Source organism: Nicotiana tabacum, chromosome 10, assembly GCF_000715075.1.
Source record: "Nicotiana tabacum cultivar K326 chromosome 10, ASM71507v2, whole genome shotgun sequence".
NCBI classification, from domain to species: Eukaryota; Viridiplantae; Streptophyta; class Magnoliopsida; order Solanales; family Solanaceae; genus Nicotiana; species Nicotiana tabacum.
In genome coordinates, this window is record NC_134089.1 from 157,426,549 (window position 1) to 157,437,981 (window position 11,433).

Consider the following 11,433-nt stretch of genomic DNA (forward strand, 5'->3'; position numbering starts at 1 on the left):
TAGACCGACCATATTGTATGGAGCTGAGTATTGGCCAGTCAAGAATTCACATATCCAGAAGATGAAAGTAGCAGAAATGAGGATGTTGAGATGGATGTGTGGGCACACTAGGCTGGATAAGATTAGGAATGAAGATATTCGGGAGAGGGTGGGCGTGGCTCTCGTGGACGACAAGATGCGGGAAGTGCGGGTTAGATGGTTCGAACACATATGTGGATGAGAAGCCTAGATGCACTGGTTAGGAGGTGTGAGCGGTTGACTTTGGCAGGTACAAGAAGAGGCAGAAGGCGGCCTAAGAAGTATTGGGGTGAGGTGATCAGGCGGGACATGGCGCGGCTTCAGATTTCCGAGGACATGGCTCTTGATAGGAACATGTAGAGGACGAGCATTGCATGTTACTACAAAAGATGCCAGAAAGAAAATAACAACAACGGATAAGTGAAAGGACAATAACATAAAACTATGCAAAACAACAATGTGTCAGTTGTATATATATATATATATATATATATATATATATATATATATATATATATATATATATATATATGTATGTATGTATGTATGTATGTATGTATGTATGTATGTATACTGGCTAAAAAATGTAAAAAGTGAATTCGACAGCTGATCGTGTAAGATCCCTTAGTTTCTCATCGGAATTTTTTCATTCCTATACACTATTTGAAATATTATTACGAAAAATGTCCATATTTTTTATTTTACCTGGCCTAAACATGGTTCAGTTACAAAATATATATTATCCATTATTAGTGCCTTAAATTAGGGGATTTAGTTACATTCTTTTCCTATTTTCTCTTCATTCCTCTTTTAATAAGACTCCTTCCAGTTGTGTATTAAGCCATAACAAATAGAATTCAGTTACAAAAAAGAAAAATGATACAGTACTGTTTACAGAATATTTATTTTCCTTTTCTTTTAGTTCTGTTATCCCGCATTTTCTGTTGAAAAGAGATATTGTGATGACCCTTGTTTTAGAAATAAATTTGGTATTCTGATGTCTTAAAACCTCCCTTTTGTCTCACCTCGATTTTTGTGTGCAATCCAGGCGTGTATCCAGAAAGCCATTATGTGGAAATCTGTGAAAAATGATAAATTTTTCTTTTAAAATGAATTTAAGTTGACTTCGATCAATATTTTAGGTGAACGGACCCGTGATTTGACGGTCCCGGAGCGTCCGCAGGAACATATTTTTTTAACTATTATATTTACAGCGGCTATACATAAGTTCGGAAAGGAATTTTGAAGTAAAACTTAGTGGGCGTTTGGACATAAGAATTACGAACTTTCGAAAAAAAGTGATCTTTTTTTTTCAAGTGAAAATTGTATCTGAAATTAGAGCTGTGTTTGAACATGAATACAATTTGGAGCTATTTTTGAATTTTTGTGAGTAATTTGAAGTGAAAATTTTGAAAAATAGGTTTTTGGAATTTTGCAAATTTCCAAAAAAAATTCTTAAATTCAACTTCAAGTGAATTTGAAAATTTTATGATCAAACACCGATTCCGAAAAATAAAGTTTTGCGAAAAAAGTGAAATGTTATTTTTATGGCCAAACGGGGCCTTAGTGTTCCAAATTTTAGTGGAAACAACACAAGTTGCCAAAATTAACCGAAACAGCAGATTCATAGGAAGATTTTTATAAACTGATGACATTTTGCAATCGCTTCTAGTTTATTAATTTTCTTTCCATGATACGGAAGTTCGTTTTGATAACGAGTGATGGTAAGACTAAAATCTCTACGACTATGTTGAAATGCATGACCATTTAATTTGGAAGTTGAAATTATTAAAACGAATTTTTAATAAGGTTCTTTTTTATCATGTTTTTCTTAAATATTTTACGTATATTTGAAATTATAAATTCTAATGACTAATATTAGAATTATTTATTTAAGTTTTCAATATACATTTTATTTTAAAAAATTGAAGACTTTGGGTGTATTTGGCATGCAAGAAAATATTTTCTTGAAAAATAAATTTTCTTATTTATTTTCTAATATTTGGTTAGGTAGCAAAAAGGTTAAGCAAATACTACGAAAGTCGAAATAGGTAAAATGGGGGGGGTTAGGTCAGGGTCTAGGGGTCAGGATGAGGGGTTTGCAAAGGTGGTGGGGGTAGGGGATGGTGTGGGGGCGGGGAGTTCAGGTGGGGTGCGGGTGAGGGTTTAGGGTAGGGGGTTAGGTGGGAATAGGGTGGGAAGACTGTTGGAAAAATATTTTTTCTCATTTTGACAGGAAGTATTTTCTTTCAATTGGAAGAAAATACGTCCATGAAAAAAATATTTTTTTAAAATACTTAAATCAACCAAACATGAAAAAATGATACGAAACACATCATCCATGGCTAAATTTAGAGTCCATTATTTAAATGGTCACTCAACTTGTCACGACCCAAACTGAAGGGCCGCGACGGGCACCCGGTGCCTTACTCAACCGAGTACCAACGTAACATATCTTTCTTAACAAGTTATCATGAGTAAATGAGCCAGAAAACCCGTCATGAGATAACAAGAATAAAACATAAGGGAATACTCTACATATGAAGACCCAACATGATATACAAACTAATATATATGACATACGGGCCTATAAGGCCGACGTGACCATTAGTAAACTCGAAACATAGGCCGACAAGGCCATACGATTATCCATACACCTGACATCTGTCTACAAGCCTCTAAGAGTATATAAAATCATAAAGGTCGGGACAGGGCCCCGCCATACCAATCGATACATATCCAAAGCATACTGACCAAATAGACAACTCCGGAGCAAGTGGAGTGCACCAACACCTTCGCTGAGCTGATAGCCTACTAGGAGGACTGTCAACCTATCAATCGAGACCTACGGGCATGAAATGCAGCGTCCCCAAGCAAAAGGGATGTCAGTACGAATAAAGTACCGAGTATGTTAGGCAGGAAAGCTTAAACAAGAACAGTAATGTAAAGAGAGAGATAGAGGAGATACAACCTGTAACATCTGAGTGCCTCTAGGGGTTACTGATATGAAATGCATAATACATATATATACATAAACTTTTTAAAACATTCGCCTCTGTGGGCATCATCATCATCATATCGTACTCGACCTCAAAGAGGACTCGGTAAAAGCGTACCCGACCATCATAAGGTTCGGTAGAATCGTACCCGGCCACGTGGAGCTCGGTAAATCCAACTGATCAGTGGTTGCACAATAGGTGCCGTACCCGGCCGACTATAGAGCGGCTCGGTAGAGTAAAATAGATACTATATATAATGCATGCTAGACTCATGGAATCACCTTCTAAACCTTTTGGAGTGACTTAAGAGCACTATGGACATCCATACCCTCAATATGAACCTTAGTAGGATTCAAGGATCATACACACTTGCTTAGAATAATTTTATAAGGAAAGAACAACATGGACAACCTTAGTTGCTAGGAGTAGATCCGTTATGAAGTAGCGTATTTATTTCACTTTAGATCATGCCAAAAGAAAGAAGAAAGTGCCTTAACATACCTTAAACCTGCTGAGTCCCTAATCACTTCCAAGCAACTCTTCAAACAAGTCAACTCAATCTATCATAGTATAAGGAGATTCAAAATCAGTGCTGAGCAAAGGCTAAGTCTGTAACTTAAGCTAGTAGCTCGTTTACGTAAATTTTGGCAGCATCTCCCTTGTAACAAGGGCCTCCTTCAATACCATATACAAACAACAATGACCAGAGCAATCCATCAATACATAATTATCAATATCAAGACACCATATAACAACAACAAGTCACAACTACATTACGACGAGCGGCAAGCTCCGACAGGAATCTGTATACCTCTTATCAATCCTTATAGACTTCTTACTTCAACATAAAAGTATCATTAACATGATAATGGAGTCATTAATCAATGATTCCATCCTTATACCATATATTTATAACAACGAAAATAATCCACAATTTCAACTATCCTCAATTAGCAACTTTATTCACTAGTTCATGTCTAGCCCATCCATTTAACTTAATGAACATCAAGATAACCTTAGGCACAAGTAACAACACAATATAAATTCCTCATACAGCAACTTCAAGTCAAAATCCAAGTTATATTCAGTTTACAACAACCCTCAATAGCAATACAACACCATAGAAGTGATTTAAGCTAACCCAAGTATTATCTTGTAGTTTATCATCCTAACAACTTAACCAACATACAAGAAAGCTTAATAACAATTATTAGGCTGTTATACTCACCTTAGATAGCAGCAACAACTTGGAATTTCATCCAAATACAACCCACAACAATCCTCAATGACAACACAACCTCAAAGAGGTGTTGTTCTTCACTAGAACTAAGTTTTGATGCTGAAATATGGTATAATCACTTTGGAATCACTTCAAACCCTTGTGGTATATGTTTAGGAGGGTTAGGAGAAGTTAGGAGATGAATTTTAGTTGAAAAATGAGCAAAAATAGGCGTCCAAATCGTTTATAAATTGAAGTAGGTCAACCACCGCCTAAGTGGGTCCCATTGGGAGTTGCTTGCGCGGTCTCGCAAAAACGCGAATATCTCTCTACTCCGATGTTGTATTGATGAACGGTTTAATGAGTTAGAAACTAGACTCGTAGACCTTCAATTTGGTAGGTATAACACCCCATGATTCCAAGTATATTTGGAGAAATTCTCAGATATATTTGACCTAAAGTTTCAACAAATTTATGAATGTAACTTGTGATGACCTTTGCCAACTCTTGTTCCACAACTTGCTTGCCTTCAAAATGTAGAAAATGAATATTATACGACTAAAATAACTCATAGAATAACCTCCTTAGCATGTTAATAACCCTAGTCTCACCCCAAAGTACATGTTATAACATTCCAAACTTGTCGACTTTTGACGAAACTTATTTTCTTCAATTGGTTTAGCTTCTAAGATTTCCAACCCTCTTGGTACTCGTTATTCATGATCTTAAATATTTGTAACCTCCAAGGTAACCAACTTACTTTATTTGCTTCCAAATATAATCTCATTTCCGAGCTTACATCAATGACTTACGACGTACTCTCACGTATGAAAACTTGGGGTGTAACATCTTTCCCCCCTTTAGAACATTCGTCCTCGAATGTTGATTGATGCGCTTATCAGTTTCATAAACTATAGCTCTTACGAATACTTTAATGCTCATCTTTCCATCTAAGACATTGTTTTGTGAATAAATCCAAATGCTCGGGCATTCCCCCCTTTTAGACCTCTTTGTCACGCCATGACTTGTGGTCGGAATTCTTCCAACATAGTAACATTTGCTACCTTATGTCATGCAGTATGTACGACTGTGTCCTTGTATGAGCGCCTAGCGACTCGTATTCTCTTTTTCCTCCATATTTTAGCCAATCTCTAAGCCTCACTTTATGAACATATACAGAATTATGACAAGTTATCCCTCTAGGCATCTATAGGTGTACTGATGTCTTTCGCTTGGTACTTTATCGAACTTAAGACTATTTCTATCTCTTGTTTCATAGCCTTGTATATCTATCCTTGTGGATTTACTACATCTAAGTAGGTTATACTATACCATAAAACTTACTTCGATTTATTATTACCGAGGTTTGCTACCCAACTCCAGGTTACTCTCTCGCTGCTTATCCTATATGTATAAATCTAAGTCCTTTAGTGCTTCCTCATTATTATTCATCTAAGAATAACAAACAAATCTCATCTCGAACTTTGGAACTTGTACCCATCTATTGTTTATTCACCTTAATGTTGATCTATAATCTATCACTGATAACTTGCAACCTCTTACGTAATACACTGTCACTAGGGCTCACATCTTATCGGGGAACATATGAAGTGATTTTCCTGATCCACCTAGGGATAATACTATACTCCAATAACCGTATTTTATTGCATCCCAACGCGATTCGTCTTATGGGGGTATTCTAATCCCATGCAATTAATGAAATCCCTTTCTCGTTAAATCATTACTCAATCAAAGGCCTAAGCATCATCCTCTTATCTATCACAATTACACCCTTATTCTACTGCCAGGGCATCATTCCATCTTTTCTAAATGCACATAGTCTCAGACTCCTCTGTGTTCATTCAGGCTGTACCGAGCTTTTTATTACATATGGAAATCATCAGCTCCCTTGTTTTGATGGGTTTAATCCCGAGAACATACATATTCTCGTCACCTTCTCACTCACCTTTTCATATCCTTACTCCTATCTACCTAAAACCTTGTTGCTCTATAATACTTTACCTTAGGACCTACACCGATCTATTTATACTACTCGCAACCTTTCTTCCACTTGCTAGCACCATAAATTTCCTTTCGTGCCTTCTCAGTTGTCCTTAAATATAAGCAATTACTTTTGCTGGTCGTTCTATCACTTGTTGCATGAATACTTGGCTTGTCATTTTGCCCACGAATACTATAATTTCCTGTACCTCATATGATCTCAAACATCACCTTTGATGGCTTTCTTTTTTTACCATTCATTAGCCATGATAGGTGCCACTTTCTTATGGAGTGTATACAATATTGTAGTGAGACTGTTGTTACAGGATCATTTACTATTTAGCTCACTATGCTTAGGTGGAAACCTTCTTCCTTATTTCCTCAGCTAGTCTTTCATTATAGTACTTAGGGAGACCTTCTGTCTCTTGTAAAGTTGCGAGCTTGATATATCGTACACCCGAAGGTAATTTTCGTTATTCTTACTCGCCTATAATAATCCTTAGTTACATAAATTTATGCCTTTGTGCTCGTAGGGTTACTTCTAAGCTCAAATTTTTATTGTCTCCTTAGTGGCACTCTCTCTTATTTTTATAAACCTTAAAAATGGTACCTTTAATTACCTCAACTCCTATCTAAAAAAAATTTCAAATGATTGCGATCTCATATCCGCGAGACTGAATTCACTATGTTGTGATTTACTACATTTATCTTGCATGATCTATTGATTTATCTGTGACCTCTTGTCTAGCCATAATCCAACTGTCAACCTATCAATCGAGACCTACGGGCATGAAATGCAGAGTCCCCAAGCAAAAGGGACGTCAGTACGAATAAAGTACCGAGTATGTTAGGCAGGAAAGCTTAAACAAGAACAGTAATGTAAAGAGAGAGATAGAGGAGATACAACCTGTAACACCTGAGTGCCTCTGGGGATTACTGATATGAAATGCATAATACATATATATACATAAACTTTTTAAAACATTCGCCTCTGTGGGCATCATCATCATCATATCGTACCCAGCCTAAAAGAGGACTTGGTAAAAGTGTACCCGACCATCATAAGGTTCGGTAGAATCGTACCCGGCCACGTGGAGCTCGGTAAACCCAACTGATCAGTGCTTGCACAATAGGTGTCATACCCGACCGACTATAGAGCGGCTCAGTAGAGTAAAATAGATACTATATATAATGCATGCTAGACTCATGGAATCACCTTCTAAACCTTTTGGAGTGACATAAGAGCACTATGGACATCCATACCCTCAATATGAACCTTAGTAGGATTCAAGGATCATACACACTTGCTTAGAATAAATTTATAAGGAAAGAACAACATGGACAACCTTAGTTGCTAGGAGTAGATCTGTTATAAAGTAGCGTATTTATTTTACTTTAGATCATGCCAAAAGAAAGAAGAAAGTGCCTTAACATACCTTAAACCTGCTAAGTCCCTAATCACTTCCAAGCAACTCTTCAAACAAGTCAACTCAATATATCATAGTATAAGGAGATTCAAAATCAGTGCTAAGCAGAGGCTAAGTCTATAACTTAAGCTAGTAGCTCGTTTACGTAAATTTTGGCAGCATCTCCCTTGTAACAAGGGCCTCTTCCAGTACCATATACAAACAAAAATGACCAGAGCAATCCATCAATACATAATTATCAATATCAAGACACCATATAACAATAACAAGTCACAACTATATTACGACGAGCGGCAAGCTCCAACTGGAATCCGTATACCTCTTATCAATCCTTATAGACTTCTTACTTCAACATAAAAGTATCATTAACATGATAATGAAGTCATTAATCAATGATTCCAGCCTTATACCATATATTTATAACAACGAAAATAATCCACAACTTCAACTATCCTCAATTAACAACTTTATTCACTAGTTCATGTCTAGCCCATCCATTTAACTTAATGAACATCAAGATAACCTTAGGCACAAGTAAGAACACAATATAAATACCTCATACAACAACTTTAAGTCAAAATCCAAGTTATATTCAGTTTACAACAACCCTCAATAGCAATACAACACCATAGAAGTGACTTAAGCTAACCCAAGTATTATCTTGTAGTTTATCATCCTAACAACTTAACCAACATACAAGCAAGATTAAGCACAATTAGTAGGTTGTTATACTCACCTTAGACAGCAGCAACAACTTGGAATTTCATCCAAATACAGCCCACAACAATCCTCAATGACAACACAACCTCAAAGAGGTGTTGTTCTTCACTAGAACTAAGTTTTGATGTTGAAATATGGTGTAATCACTTTGGAATCACTTCAAACCCTTGTGATATATGTTTAGGAGGGTTAGGAGAAGTTTGGAGACGAATTTTAGTTGAAAAATGAGCAAAAATAGGCGTCCAAATCGTTTATAAATTGAAGTAGGTCAACCACCGCCTAAATGGGTCCCATTGGGAGCTGCTTGCGCGGTCTCGCGAAAACGCGAATATCTCTCTACTCCGATATCGTATTGACGAACGGTTTAATACGTTAGATACTAGACTCGCAGACCTTCAATTTGGTAGGTAGAACACCCCATGATTCCAAGTATATTTGGAGAAATTCTTAGATACATTTTACCTAAATTTTCAGCAAATTTATGAATGTAACTTGTGATGACCTTTGTCAACTCTTGTTCCACAACTTGCTTGCCTTCAAAATGTAGACTAAAATAACTCATAGAAATATCATACGACTAAAATAACTCATAGAATAACCTCCTTAGCATGTTAATAACCCTAGTCTCACCCCAAAGTACATGTTATAACATTCCAAACTTGTCGACTTTTGACGAGACTTATTTTCTTCAATTGGTTTAGCTTCTAAGATTTCTAACCCTCTTGGTACTCGTTATTCATGATCTTAAATATTTGTAACCTCCAAGGTAACATGATTAACTTACTTTATTTGCTTTCAAATATAATCTCATTTCCGAGCTTACATCAATGACTTACGACGTACTCTCACGTATGAAAACTTGGGGTGTAACACAACTATTCGAAATTATCTTGTAAAATCATCTTTCTTTCGTTTGTAACAGAAAAGTCACTTAACTATGCTCATAGCACTCAGAAAGTCACTCAACCAGATTTCTCAAACTTTTGATTGTTAAATACCTAATTTTCTTCTTCTTTTAATAACATTTTAGTGTTAAGATTTTTCTCTTTTTAACCAACATTATGGACTTATCTATAGAACAAATAAATTTTATTTTAAAAAAATAAAATTATTTTCTAGCATATATAATATCGGAATAATAATATAATTGAGCAAAATTATCAAGAATATATAAATTATATTATATAAATACTTTAATTTTAAATACTTATTTTCTATAGTACGTACGTGGAATATATATTTTAAAACTTTTATTTTCTTTTATTCTCAATTGTGTAAAGAAGTTTTGAGTATTTATTATTAATATCAAAATTATTATTACGAACAAAGCTAAAAACTAAAAGAAGATAAAAATTAATAATTTAGAAGGTAAAATAGGTATTTGGCAATCAAAAGTTTAAGAAACCTAGTTAAGTGACCTTCTGAGTAATATAAACATAGTTAAGTAATTTTGGTGTTATAAACAAAAGAAAGATGGTGTACATAATTTAGAATAGTTGAGTAATCATACGAATAATGAACTCCTAAATTTACGATCAAGAATTTTGACCTCGTACTTCACCACATAAAGTGGAATGGAGCGAGTATTTCTTTAAACATATCCTCCATAAAACTTGATAATCCGAAGTTGGTCCAGCTATATTAACGAAATATAAAAAGGAAAATGAGGAAGAAGCTAAAAATTTACTTATGAAAGAAGGTTGTCGCCTTTCACAAACATAACATGATATTCTTTGCTGCTTATTAATGTTAGGCTGGCCTTTCTTTGTCCCCACCTGAGACAACCGACACTCTCTTCCTTTTTTCGTTTTTTTTTTTCTTTTTTTCTTCATTTGGTGTCTCTTATTTGTATTGACGTCCGATTAAATTCGTATTTATATCAAAAAAATTTATTTTTCGGGATAAAGTGTTCCCTAACAAAAACAATTTCATACCCACAACTCAAACCCGAAATCCTTAATTAAGAATGAATGAGTACTTATGATTCCACCGTAACTCTAGCGGGTGACACTCCCTTTCTTTTTCCTTACTGAAAATATCATTATATAATCCAAGGTTTTTGCATGGTCTTAGTAGCAATCAATAGCTAGAAATCCGATTAGCCTTCTAAATTATAATCAAAATAACCGTAATAATTATACTATTATTTCATTATTATCATAATTAGGAGTATTATTATTATTATTATTATCTCAATTATGAGTCGACTTTGGTTATTTCTAATTATATGGACAATGTGTTGTAAGGACAGTCTGGAAACCAAGAAGGAGACAAAGAGGGACCCCTTACCTGCTCATCATACAATGTAATATACCCTCCCACATCACAAAAGTAATTTCAAAAAAATATATTTATTTAATTCAATTCGAGATTTAGATATCAGATAGGAACTCCTTCATGTGTTTGGGGACCCACTCCCTCTCTTGTCATTCCCAACAAGTATGCAATATTAAACGTAGTATTCTTTAGTTTTCATTTATATTAGGTGGATCAAGCGAGGTCCTTGAACCAAGGTATGTCGTAAATAGTCTCTTTATAAATTTGGGGTAAAAATTTACGTTCATACTATTTTTTTCATACCTCACTTGCAGATTTATATTGGAATTATTATTGTTGTTATTTTTGTTGTAGATGAACCAGGCGTGAGAGACCTAGAATTTAAATTTTATGAGTTTGAGATTCTAGTTTTTTAAAGTTATTAAAATTTAAATTAATAAATTATATATATCAAATAAATTTTTAAGTTAAATATAAAATTTCCCTCCTCTATAGGAGGGATGAAAGTGAAGAGCTTGACGAGGATATATACCCATCTCTTTTTCATTTTGATTTTCAAGTGTTTACTTGTTAACATGAATAAGTAACAACTTTTGGCAACATAATTTGGAAAACAAATTCTAATACACAGTTAAGTTTTATAATAAGTGATAGACGAAATTGTATTTTGAGCTTTTGATAACTTAAAATGCAACTGTGTTTTAAGACTCGGTTTGGCCAAGCTTCTCGAGGGCCAAAAGTACTTTTTTCCTTCAAAAAAGTATTTTTTAAA